The following is a 12,145-nucleotide window of genomic DNA, read 5'->3' on the forward strand; positions in this document are numbered from 1 at the left end:
GACCTCAGGGTTGGAGCAGTGGCCTCTAGCTTTCTGCCTATGGCTGTTGCCTGCAATATAAAGTCCTAATGTTCATTTTGTTTGAAGACGTGTTAGATGTATGGAATGTGTGTGTGTTTCAAGATGAACCCCACAGCATCAACAAACATCTCAATGAAGGTACAGAAAGTTTGTATTTAACTTGTTGAAAATCTACTTAGCCATGAGCCTAATTTCCTGAAGAATAAATATAAGGTGAGATGATATGTTTTGGATACCAATAAGATCCATTACCTACTACATTTATAGGGATAGAAACTGAACAAATGGCAACATTTCAAAATCTGCCAAAAAGAGCCCCAACTGATTGTTTTCATGTTTCTAATCTCAAACTTACAGAATTTCACAGAGAAACAAGCCTAGAGTTGCCTGAAGATAAGTCCTGGCTCTGAATTGATGTTGAACAACATGAAAAGATTACAGGTACTTGGAAATAAACTTCTGAAGAATTCATCAGAATTTCAAATTATGCAAGTATTATGACAGTACTTGAGAATCTCAAAATTATTTCAACTATCAGTTTCTATGCGATGTTATAATAATTTGCAGCTTCAATCCCAATGATTTTTTTTCTAACTCTACCTACACAATTATTCTGACTTTATGGGGAGTAAATTACATTTATTTGGACATCTATACATGTCACACACATTAATAAGTATTTTGTTGATTCCAACCTAAATTTATATATATTTCCAACTTATATATTTCAAAATTGTAACCTCTTTAAGTTTGTCACTGTCACAAACTTGACTTCATAGTACTTTATATATCCTCTCCCCGGCCAAAAAGCAGAAAATGTTATTTGTTAAAAGGCAGGGAAGTAGAAAAATAACTTTTTATAATATCTGTATATAGTTAAGTAGATATGGCTGCTCTAGTGAGTTGAGAGGACTTGATTTTTCTTTTTTTCCTTTTTCCCCTTCCCCCTTCTTCCTTTTCCCCTTTCTCTTTCCCCTTTTCCCTCCCCTCCTGTCCCATACCTCCCCTCCCCTTCCCTCCCCTTCTCTCCCCTTTCTTTCTTTTCTTCATTCTTTCCTTCCTCTTTCTTGTTACTTTACCCTTCAAAAGTGGATTTTAAAGTTTCTCTATACAATAAATCACTGCTACTTTATTGCCTTTATCATCTAGAATTCCTTAGGAACAACAATTACAGTTGCAACAATTAGTTGAACCCAGGGCTTCTCCCAGGATTCCTGGTAACTAGGTTGAGACAGTAAAACCGGGACCAAGGATGCCTATCTGACGTGCTTACTGTGGACATGAGCTCAACAACTCCACAGGCTTGTAGTGGATGCTGTGGTGTGCAGCCCCCATCTCCCCTCCAGGACTCAGGCATTAATTCCCCCAGTTGCCAGGAGTGCTGGCTTTTGTTGTCTCACAGATGAGTCTGTTTTTGAGAATTCCTCCCTTAGCAGAAGAAAACTGCCCTGCCCAAGGCAATACCCCATCTGCTATTGGGGTTCGGAGGGCAGCGTGCATCCCGTGGCTGGCTGGCCCCTTGCCTTGTCTAGACAACTGTGACAGCAGTCCATGGGTTTGCCAAAGCCTTTATTGCAACTGAATCATAATTCTATTTCTCCCCCTATGGAATCCTTTTTCTTTTACTTCCTTATAGGTACTGATCCTAAAAGCACCCCTAAATGAAAGTTCTGCATGTAAATCTCCACCTCAGACCTTGTTTCTCAGGTAAGCATAGTTAAAACCACTGGTGCTAGGAATGGTCCAAGGAAGGAGACTCTAGGATCTGGAGCTGGGTCACCAGCTGACCTGCCAGCAGGGAAGGCACCATCACTAGGGGTGGGTGGGTGGAGTACCTACAGCCCCTGACAGGCTGTAAAGATGCAATGGTTGCAACTTTCACTGTGGTGTAGCTCTTGGAAGGCCATGCATTGGTAGATCCAGTCTCTGAGGTATCTAGAGGTTCAGGGGAAGTGGTAATTACAAGTGCAGTGGAATTGGATGGCTGTTTCTGAGTGCTATAAAGTGAATTAGAGAAAGGGGATGAAAGGATACAATGATTAATCACCAATTTAAGGCTAAGTGTGAAAGCCAGAGGGCCTATGGCAGTTTATAAAGAGATTCTCATCTCCTGCAGCCAGAAGCAGAAAAAAGCCAGGATCAAGCCTAGGACTTAATTATAAGGCCAGAGAAGGTTAAAATATTCAACCCCATCAAGTATGCTATGCCAAGGCCAGGACCCTGACTGGGAAGGAGCGAGATGCTGAGATTTGGGATAAGGATATGTGTCCCTGCACCAAAAGTCTCTAAGCCTCAGATTCCTCTGAACCCTCTGGGCCTACTGCTCCCTGTTTAAAGCTAGTGCTACCCTTGCTTGAAGCACGCAGGAGCTTTTTCTTGCCAGACAGCATGTTCTTAACTCAGGGTTGATCCTGACTCTCTTCCTGGACACTAGGTTGGTAAGTAGAATAGGGATCAGCAACTGCAGTCTCCTGACCAAATTCAGCTCCCAGTCTATTTTGGTAAATAAAGTTTTATTGGAATACAACCACATGCATTCAATGACACATTGCCTATGGCTGCCTTCATGCTATAATGGGAGAATTGAGTAGTCATGACCAAGTCCATATGGCCCACAAAACCTAAAATGTTTACTATTGGGCTCTTTACAGGCAAAGTTTGCTGACCCCTGAACTGGAGCCAAGTACAAGAAAACTTAACAGGAGAAGTGCTGATTGTGATAAGGAAGGAAAAAATAGACACTAAAGAAGATGTAAAACTGAGCTGGCAAGTACTAGCAGGAGTGAAATAATATATATGGGATGAATCCTAAAGGGTCTGAGTTAAGAAGGACACAATATATAGTTGGATACTGGAAACTTTACATGGGTGCACCCCCTGAGGTAGAGAATTTAGCATTCTGCTTGGTTGACTCTTTTCTTTCTTAGAAATGCAATGATCAACCATGTGGAGGAGATATGTGATAAATGCCTTAGCAGATCATGAAGGGAGTGAAAGGCTCAGAGAAGCAGGAATGCTATGGTGGATATGCAGTCAGCTCTCTGTATCTGTGTGCAACCAACCGGGGATTGAAAATATTCAGTATTTGGGGAAAATGTAGCATCCCATACTGAACATGTACAGACATTTTTTCCTTGTCACGATTCCCTAGTCAATACAGTATAGTAACTATTTACATAGCATTCACATGGTATCAGGTATTATTAGTAATCTAGAGGTGATTTAAAGTATATGGGAGGTTGTGTGTAGGTTATACGCAAATCCTAGGCCATTTTATATCACCGACTTGAGTATCTACAGATTTTTGTATCCAAGGGAGGTTCTGGAACCAATCCTTTATGGATACTGAGGGAAAACTGTACACTGGTTCTCCCTATCCATGGTTTTGCTTCCCACAGTTTGGTTATCCTTCATCAGCTATGGGCTTAAAATGTTAAATAGAAGATTCCAGAAAGAAACGATTCATAAGTTTTAAATTGCACCTTGTTCTGAGTAGTGTGATGAAGTCTTGCACTGTTTCACTGTCTCCCCAGGGTGTGAATTATCCCTTTGTCCAGTGGATACACACCGTCTACACCTCTTCACTGTCTACACTTCCCTCCACCATCTACACTTCCCTCCAGTTAGCCTCTTCACCATCTCAGTGATCAGATTGACCATCAAGGTGTCGCAGTGCTTGTGTTCAAGGCACCCTCATTTTTCCTAATAATGGCTCCAAAGCACAAGAGGGGTAATGCTGGCAATTCAAATATGGCAAAAGGAAGCCATAAAGTGCTTCCTTAAAGTGAAAAGGTAAAAGTTCTTAAGGAAAAAAAAATTGTATGCTGAGGTTGCTAAGATGGTGAGAACAAATTTTTTACCTGTGAAATTGTGAAGAAGGACAAAGAAATGTGTGCTAGTTTTGCTGTTGTACCTCAAACTACAAGGCAAAAGTTCTTAAGGAAAAAAAATTGTATGCTGAGGTTGCTAAGATGATAAGAACAAATTTTTTACCTGTGAAATTGTGAAGAAGGACATAGAAATATGTGCTAGTTTTGCTGTTGTACCTCAAACTACAAAAGTACCACAGTACATGTCTAGGAAAAAACATCATGTGTATGGGGTTTGGTACTATTCACAGTTTCATGCATCCACCTCTGGGTGGTCTTGGAACGTGTTCCCCACAGATAATGGGGGCCTACTGTACTTTGTAAGACCAAACAATCCACCAGTTCACTGTGCTTCACAGGGGCGCCCAGAAGGCAGACCACTAACCAAAGCTGTAAGGAATGAGCTGGTGAGAGGGGCAATGTGTCAATGAGAAACTCAGTGGTGGCTGTCCCTCTAGGGGAGGGCTGATACTGTAGACCGTGCTGTTATAGAACTGGGATCTCTAAAAGCAATGGTAGAAGCTGGAGGGCAGAACATAGGTAGCAGAGCAAGAAGGGTGCCAATATTATCATGAATGGAAAGGTTGGAGTGGCAGCCTGGGCCTCACCCACAGAGAGCTATGGAGATGGTTACTAGACCACAGTGTGATTAAGGGTAAGATGCAGGGCAGATAAGAAGAATAACACCAACACTTCACTGAAGAGTCATGGTTAAGTTCCAGATCTGAGGCTGTCCTTTGACCCAGAACCTGTTGACTGGAGAGGCTGGTTTGAGGAAGGAGCCTGCTATACTGTGGCAAGTGCATATGATAACAATTTCCCCAGTCTTTACTCAAAGGGATCCGCGGCCATTTACTTGGGTAACAGTTCAGTGGGAAAAAGGGCAATCCTAGATATTTTGAGGACTCTTGGGCATGGTCCAAACTCCACTGATATTCAGGAAGTTTTGTTTCATCCAGGCCCCTTGCAGAAGTGGGAGTTTATGAGGAGTAAGAAATAAGAAGTCCAGACCCGGTCTGGTGGTCACTTGTTCAGTCCCTGGATGTATAATTGAAACCCATTGTAGTCAGCATAATCTTCTCATTAGCTCCTTGGTTTGTAGGGCCAACCAGTATGGTCTGTAGTGAAGAGGGCTAACAGAAGCCTCTGAAACTTTCTTACCATGGCCTAGAGAATAAATGAAAAACAATAGTACATCCAGGGGAATGCCCAGGAAGTCTGCCACTCTAAACATGCTCAACACTACGAGGGTAGTGGTCCCCATCATGTCCCCATTTAATCATCGTTCTGGCCCCCTTCAAAATCAGAGGTCCTGATAATTGACAGTGGGTCTCCATGAAGTTAATTACTTAATATATCTATTACCACTACCAAATGTCCAACTAGCCGGCAACAGAAGTCAACACCGAGCTCTTCAACAAACACAGCCCCTGAGGAGACTAGCCAGCCACTTGTTAGCAGTTTGATTACATCGGATCCCTTTCAATCTGGAAATGGCAGTAATTTATTTGGACTGGAACTGACACATATTCCAGAGATGGCTTTACCTTTTCTACCCACAGGGACTTAGGCAGCATGACCACCTGCAGGCTTACCTGATTATTTGATAAACTGACATGGCTGCAAAATGTGACTGTGGACTACTGGTCCCCATTTTATAGCAAAGAAAAAACAACAATGGACATAGGATGATAGAATCTACTAGTCTCATCACATAACACCATCCAGAAACTGCCTGTCTGCTAGAGTTTTTTGAAAGCCCAGCTAAGGTGCTAGCCTGGAGATGATATATTATAAGGACAGGATGGCATTGAACCAATGCCCATTCTATAGTGCTACATTCCCAGTGGGTGGGATTGAAGGGCCCAGAAAACAATGATTGGGGCCAGGTGTGGTGGCTCATGCCTATAATCCCAGCACTTGTGGAGGCCAAGGCAAGTGGATCACTTGAGGTCAGGAGTTTGAGACCAACCTGGCCAACATGGTGAAACCCCGTCTCTACAACAAATACAAATATTAGCCAGGCATGGTGGAGTCTGCCTGTAGTCCCAGCTACTCCAGAGGCCAAGGCAGAGAATCTTTTGAACTGGGAGGTTACAGTGAGCCAAGATTGCACCATTTGCACTCTAGCCTGTGTGACAGAGTGAGATTTGGTCTCAAAAAAAGAAAAGAAAAGAAAAGAATGATTGGAAGTAGGTCTGGCTCCACTACCATTACTCCCAATGATCTGCTTGAGGAATTTGTGCTTTCCTGGAGAAAGACATTTAGTCCCTCCTGGGTCCTTATCTCCAAGGGGACGATGCTGCTACCAGTGAACACAGCAAGAATCCCATTACACTTTAAACTATAGCTGCTGTCCAGTTGCGACCACAGCCACCCAGGTGACTCATTAGGTTGTCTCTTCATACCCCCTTGCCAGATCTTGATGGTAAATTGGCAAGTGCAGTAGCCATGGCTGGAACTTGGTTATGCCGCCAAGCCACGCTTTCATGGTGACCCAGGGCTCTCCCTGGGATGAAAATCATGATTACCCCACCAGGAAAGCCACCCAGACCACAGCAGTGCTGTTTAAAAGTATAATAGCCGAGGAGGGAGATCATGACACCAGCTGGAGTCACTGAAAGGGGTGAGATTTGTCCCAATAACCTTCCTCTTATCAGTTTCCAAAGAAAAAGAGATCATTGGGAATCCTATGGAGCTAATCTCAGAGGGGATGAAGTTACTACACGAAGGAGTGAGGCTAAGGTGGGACTGCAATGTGAAGGGGGACACACTCCCAACATGTCTCCTTCAGGATCAAAGCGTTCATTTCCTGGCAGTCAGAAGAATTGGCTTCCGACTCCTGCAGAAGAGTCCTGCAAACATACTCATTCGTGAGTCCCTCTTGGGATTGACTCTTGGCCAAAAGGAGCTACTTTGTCCAATATTTTCATTTCCACTGGCATTGGGTTTATGTGAGAATGCCATGGCCTGGCCCCTTTGCCTAGATTAAGAAAGCTCTGAAGGGCCTTTCTGCTCTGATCTTCTCAATGCATCACAGTTCTGCTTCTCCATGTGCCCAATCCTGCCTTCCTCACCCCTCCCAGGTGATGCTTCTGAGAACATTCCTCAATGAAGCTCCTGCATGTAACCTTCCGTCTCAGATTCTGGTTCCTGGGAGCCTGTCCTGAGAGTGTGCCCTGCTTTGAGCATCTTATAAATGCCTTTATTTTCCTAATTGTTATAATTCTGGGGATTAAAACAAACCAGTGATTAAGTATAATAATTTGTCCCTCACAAACTGAAAATTAAAATATTCAGTAGTTTCTTTTAACTGAAAATATTTTGCCGGACCAGAAGGGCTTCGTTTCTTTGAGTAGCCAACTCCACATAGCATCTTCCGTTTAATGAGCTTTTGGCATTTCAATCACTTATTTTTAATCAAGTTCTAATCCACTGTTTAGTTAGATGTTTCCAAAGTATTTTTACAATGTAGCATGTTTTTAAAATTAGATCTCCAGCTGTCATTATATGGAATGTGTGTGGGCATTAGTGAACGGACTTATTTTTACCCTCTGAAGGCTATTGGCTTGCTTAACTGTATCCCTGGAAAAGAAGTGTCATTACAAGTGATCTTTTCTTCCCTTCATTCACAATTAATTTTGCTTTGTTTTGTGATCCACAGCTTCAGATTTTCAAAAAACCAAATTTGCACCTTAACCTATTTAAAGAGGAGCACAGAAAATTATTCTGCAGAATTTACATTCTCTTTCCATCTTCAAATTATTTCATTGCCACAACAAAGATATGTTTACTGAGCATATCACAGACCTCTTGATTCACCGAATTTCTTAGATTGATAGTTTTGATGTTCCTTCTATTAATACTTTACATTGGTGAGAGTGTAAGGTGCCAAAATATGTAGAAGGTGACTTAATCTTTTAATCATCAATTTCAAAATGAATCAGATAATATTGGAGTGATTCCACTTCAAATACAGATCAGAAATCAGCATATAGCATATGGAGTAGGATTTCCTCACAGATTTTTTTTTTTTACAGTTATCTATTCCATATCTTTCCAGTCCTGGCATATATGGAATTTCATTTTTTACAGGTTTTGAGGTACTCATAGGCATAATTTTTAGGGTTTTTAAAATTAGGAATGTTCCAAACATGCAGAAAGCAGAGAGAATAGGATAATGAACCTTCATGGACTCATCTGTCAGCTTCAGCAGCTGTCAACAATTTGCAAGACTTGTTTCATCTACTCATCTCCACCTCCTCCCTCTCACAGCATACACACACACACACACACACACACACACACACACACACACACACTTTTTATCCTGGAACATTGGAAGCAAATACTAGATATCATATTATTTTCTTTGTAAATTCTTTACATGCATTTAAGCATTAAGACAAAAAATAACCACCTAGCTATTATCATACCAAATAACAAAAGTATCAAAAGTATTCTAATATCCATTCATATTCAAATGTCTTTAATTGTCTTAAATAGTTCTTTTGCAGTTGGTCTATTGGAATAATATTAATAATAATATCTCTTAGCTATTGTAGTCTACATTGTCCCTCCTTTTCGTTCCTTGTTTTCATGCTATTGAATTTGTTGGAAAAATCACATTATCCTACATTCTAGATTTGCATAATTGTTTCTCTGTGATGTTTTTAACTTGTTCCTCTGTTTTTTTCTATTTTTATCTATAAACTGATAGTTAGGTCTGGGCCTTGAAATGATTAAGGTTAAAATGCTTTTTGGGTTATAATATTTCTGATGCTATGCACTTCCTGTGGAGTCACACCATGGACTCATGATGTCTGTTTGCTCCACTTTGGTAATGTCAGGAATCAGTCCTGGTGATGTCAGAAGGTTCCGTCTTCTAAAAGTCTCCCACGTGTTTCACCTGTGTTTTTAACATTCACTGACAACCATTGCCAGATCCAGCATTTCACGAGGGATTGAAATGGCAGTTTTCTTAATGTGTCCTTCCTTCTGCATTAGTTACCCATAATTCTTCTATAAAAACTTATCCTCATTAAGTATTTGACTGCCCTGAATTACAGTTTGTACAAGAAAGACAGGAAAAATTCTTGATTCTTTCTATACATTTATCAGCTTTCAGAGTAATGAGTTGGTGTTCTTATAAATAAATTTTTTAACAAATATCATTATCATCTCATTGATTTTTATGTTTGATGATTGAACTGAGAGTATTATTTTTTAGGCAGTCATGTTTTGTCATTTGGATCTTTTTCAAGTTGGCCTCTGTTTGACATGACCTATTTAGTCTTCAGTAGCTTCTTGCCTTCTTGTATCTCAAGATGTCCCAGGCTCATTTCATACATTTCAGATTCCATATAGATTCCCAAAAGGTGATTTACTGAGCCAAAAAGAATAACCCTTTTTAAGGTAGTTTGATGTAGTGCAAAGAGTATGGTCTTTGGATGTAGGGAGATCAGCTCCAGTGCTTATGAGCCCTGGGGTTTAGAAAACGCTTAACCTTTCAACATGTTGATAATAGGAATCCCTATTAGTAAGAGAAAGGTAATAACAGAAAATTATTTTACTATAGTGTAAGTGAAAAAAGCAGAATTCGCAATGATAAAAAATGCATAGAGAAACTATTGTGATCAAATATGCTCCAATGTTAATGATGGCATCATTTGACGGTGGGGCTACATGTTATGTTTCTCTTTTTCATGCCTTACACTGTATTTTTCTACATAACATACAATAGGAAAAAAAAGATATGTTTGTTCAAAGAAAAATAAGCCTCTACCGTAAATCCTATAGTGTTGATTGAAATTCATTTAAGATATGATTCACAGCATGCATCTTTTGTATCTCTGATGGTCAATTTAATCCACTTGTCCTTTAACAAAATTTAATGCAAATTCTGTAATAAAGAAAAATATTGACGTAAGTATACTCTGCCATCTGCTTCCTTTCTCTATGCCATGCTGTATTGATTTCAATAGACCAGGTCAAAGCTGAGTGTTTCCTGCTTTCAAGGCTGACCTCTGACGGCCTCCTACTGTTTTGCCTCCTTGCTCCCCGGGGAGAGCCGCTAAGTTCTTGGTTGACAGCTGAAGGCAGGATGAAATAAAATCTCCATTTGACATGCTTATAAATCAGTTTTCCTAGGGGACAGGATCATTGGTCTTGGGTGCTCATTGAAAATAGTCTTATTGATCGGAAAACTAAACCAATTGGTTCTTTATTCACCTGAGGATTCAGATTGACTAGTCAAAGATGAATTCATCTTGTAATCTTTAAAAAATATGGCAAATGATTTAAAAAAAAAAACTTTTGTGGAAGAAGTTTGCAGAAGTTTCTAATCTAAGATTCAATCTGATTTTCAGAAATGATATTTTAATCTTGGGGTTGAGGGTCATAATTTCCTCTTTAAAGCAGACATTAAAATTCAACACACATTTGGAGTACAGGGAGGGTGATGATCACAGATAAGTTTTTCTTTATAATTTTTTTCTATTTGAATATATCTTATTTCAAAAGAGAATTCTTGATTTTAATTTTGGATACAATGTAGGCGAAATCCATCATTGTGGCACCTTGACTATGGTGGCCTGCTTGATTAATTATGAATAATAAATTGCCTTTGACAAGTCTGCAGGTAGCTGTGTAAAGTTTCCTTGTAATTGAAAACAACGAGTAAGGGCTGTTTTCTTTTTTTTTTCCTCCATGTTCTTCCTAATTGATGTGCTAATTTGGATATGAACCTACAGATGAGTCAAACGAAGCGTTCAGCATCAAGAGCACTGTCACTAAAAGTGCAGCCTCATTCAACAACATATCCTTATTGAGCACTTGCAGGTACTCTGCTGAATGTTAGAAATACATTGATGAAGAATGATAGACTGGATAAAGAAAATGTGGCACATATACACCATGGAATACTATGCAGCCATAAAAAAGGATGAGTTCACATCCTTTACAGGGACATGGATGAAGCTGGAAACCATTATTCTTAGCAAACTAACATGTTCTCACTCACAAGTGGGAGTTGAAAAATGAGAACACATGGACACAGGAAGGGAAACATCACACACTGGAACCTATTGGGAGGTAGTGGGGGGCCTAGAGGAGGGATAGCATTAGGAGAAATACCTAATGTAATACAAGAAATACACTGATGATGGAGACATAGCACTGGCTCACAAGGACCTTACAGCCTAGTCAGCAGGATAGGACATATGCACTTTGGTAGGTAAGAGAATAGCAGAGGCTTCACCGAGTATGATGTGGAATGTGGGATGCATGACAGTGGGGAGCCATTCCTATGGATGGTGTATTAGTTAGGGTTCCCAGAGGAACAATATCAACAGTGTCTTTCTCTTTCTCTCTTGAGATTTATTTATTTTTTAAATTGCATTTTAGGTTTTGGGGTACATGTGCAGAACATGCAAGATAGTTGCATAGGTACACATGTGGCAGTGTGATTTGCTGCCTTCCTCCCCTTCACCCACATCTGGCATTTCTCCCCATGCTATCCCTCCCCAACTGCCCCCCCTGCTGTCCCTCCCTTATTCCCCCCAATAGACCCCAGTGTGTAGTGCTCCCCTCCCTGTGTCCATGTGTTCTCATTGTTCATCACCCACCTATGAGTGAGAACATGTGGTATTTCATTTTCTAATCTTGTGTCTGAGAATGATGTTCTTCAGATTCATTCATGTCCCTACAAACGACACGAACTCATCATTTTTGATTGCTGCACAATATTCCATGGTGTATATGTGCCACATTTTCCCAGTCCAGTCTATCATCGATGGGCATTTGGGTTGGTTCCAGGTCTTTGCTATTGTAAACAGTGCTGCAATGAACATTCGTGTGCATGTGTCCTTATAGTAGAATGATTTATAGTCCTTTGGATATATATGGGATATATATATATATATATCCAAAGGACTATATTGGGATTGCTGTAATGGGATTGCTGGATCAAATGGAATTTCTATTTCTAGGTCCTTGAGGAATCGCCACACTGTCTTCCACAATAGTTGAACCAGCAGTGTAAAAGTGTTTCTATTTCTCCACATCCTCTCCAGCATCTGTTGTCCCCAGATTTTTTTAATGATCGCCATTCTAACTGATGTGAGATAGTATCTCAATGTAGTTTTGATTTGCATTTCTCTAATGACCAGTGATGATGAGCATTTTTTCATATGTTTGTTGGCCTCATGTATGTCTTCTTTTGTAAAGTGTCTGTTCATATCTTTTGCCCATTTTTG

General features: G+C 40.3%; 1 long non-coding RNA gene across 1 annotated transcript; it reads left to right on the forward strand.

Annotated features, from left to right (window-relative positions):
• Nucleotides 1-788: 788 nt before the first annotated feature.
• On the forward strand, nt 789-9,819 carry LOC144581481 (uncharacterized). The gene is made up of 2 exons (XR_013532350.1): nt 789-1,728; nt 2,673-9,819. It is a non-coding gene; the product is annotated as an uncharacterized LOC144581481 (long non-coding RNA).
• Nucleotides 9,820-12,145: the final 2,326 nt, after the last annotated feature.

Source organism: Callithrix jacchus, chromosome 2, assembly GCF_049354715.1.
Source record: "Callithrix jacchus isolate 240 chromosome 2, calJac240_pri, whole genome shotgun sequence".
NCBI classification, from domain to species: domain Eukaryota; kingdom Metazoa; phylum Chordata; class Mammalia; order Primates; family Cebidae; genus Callithrix; species Callithrix jacchus.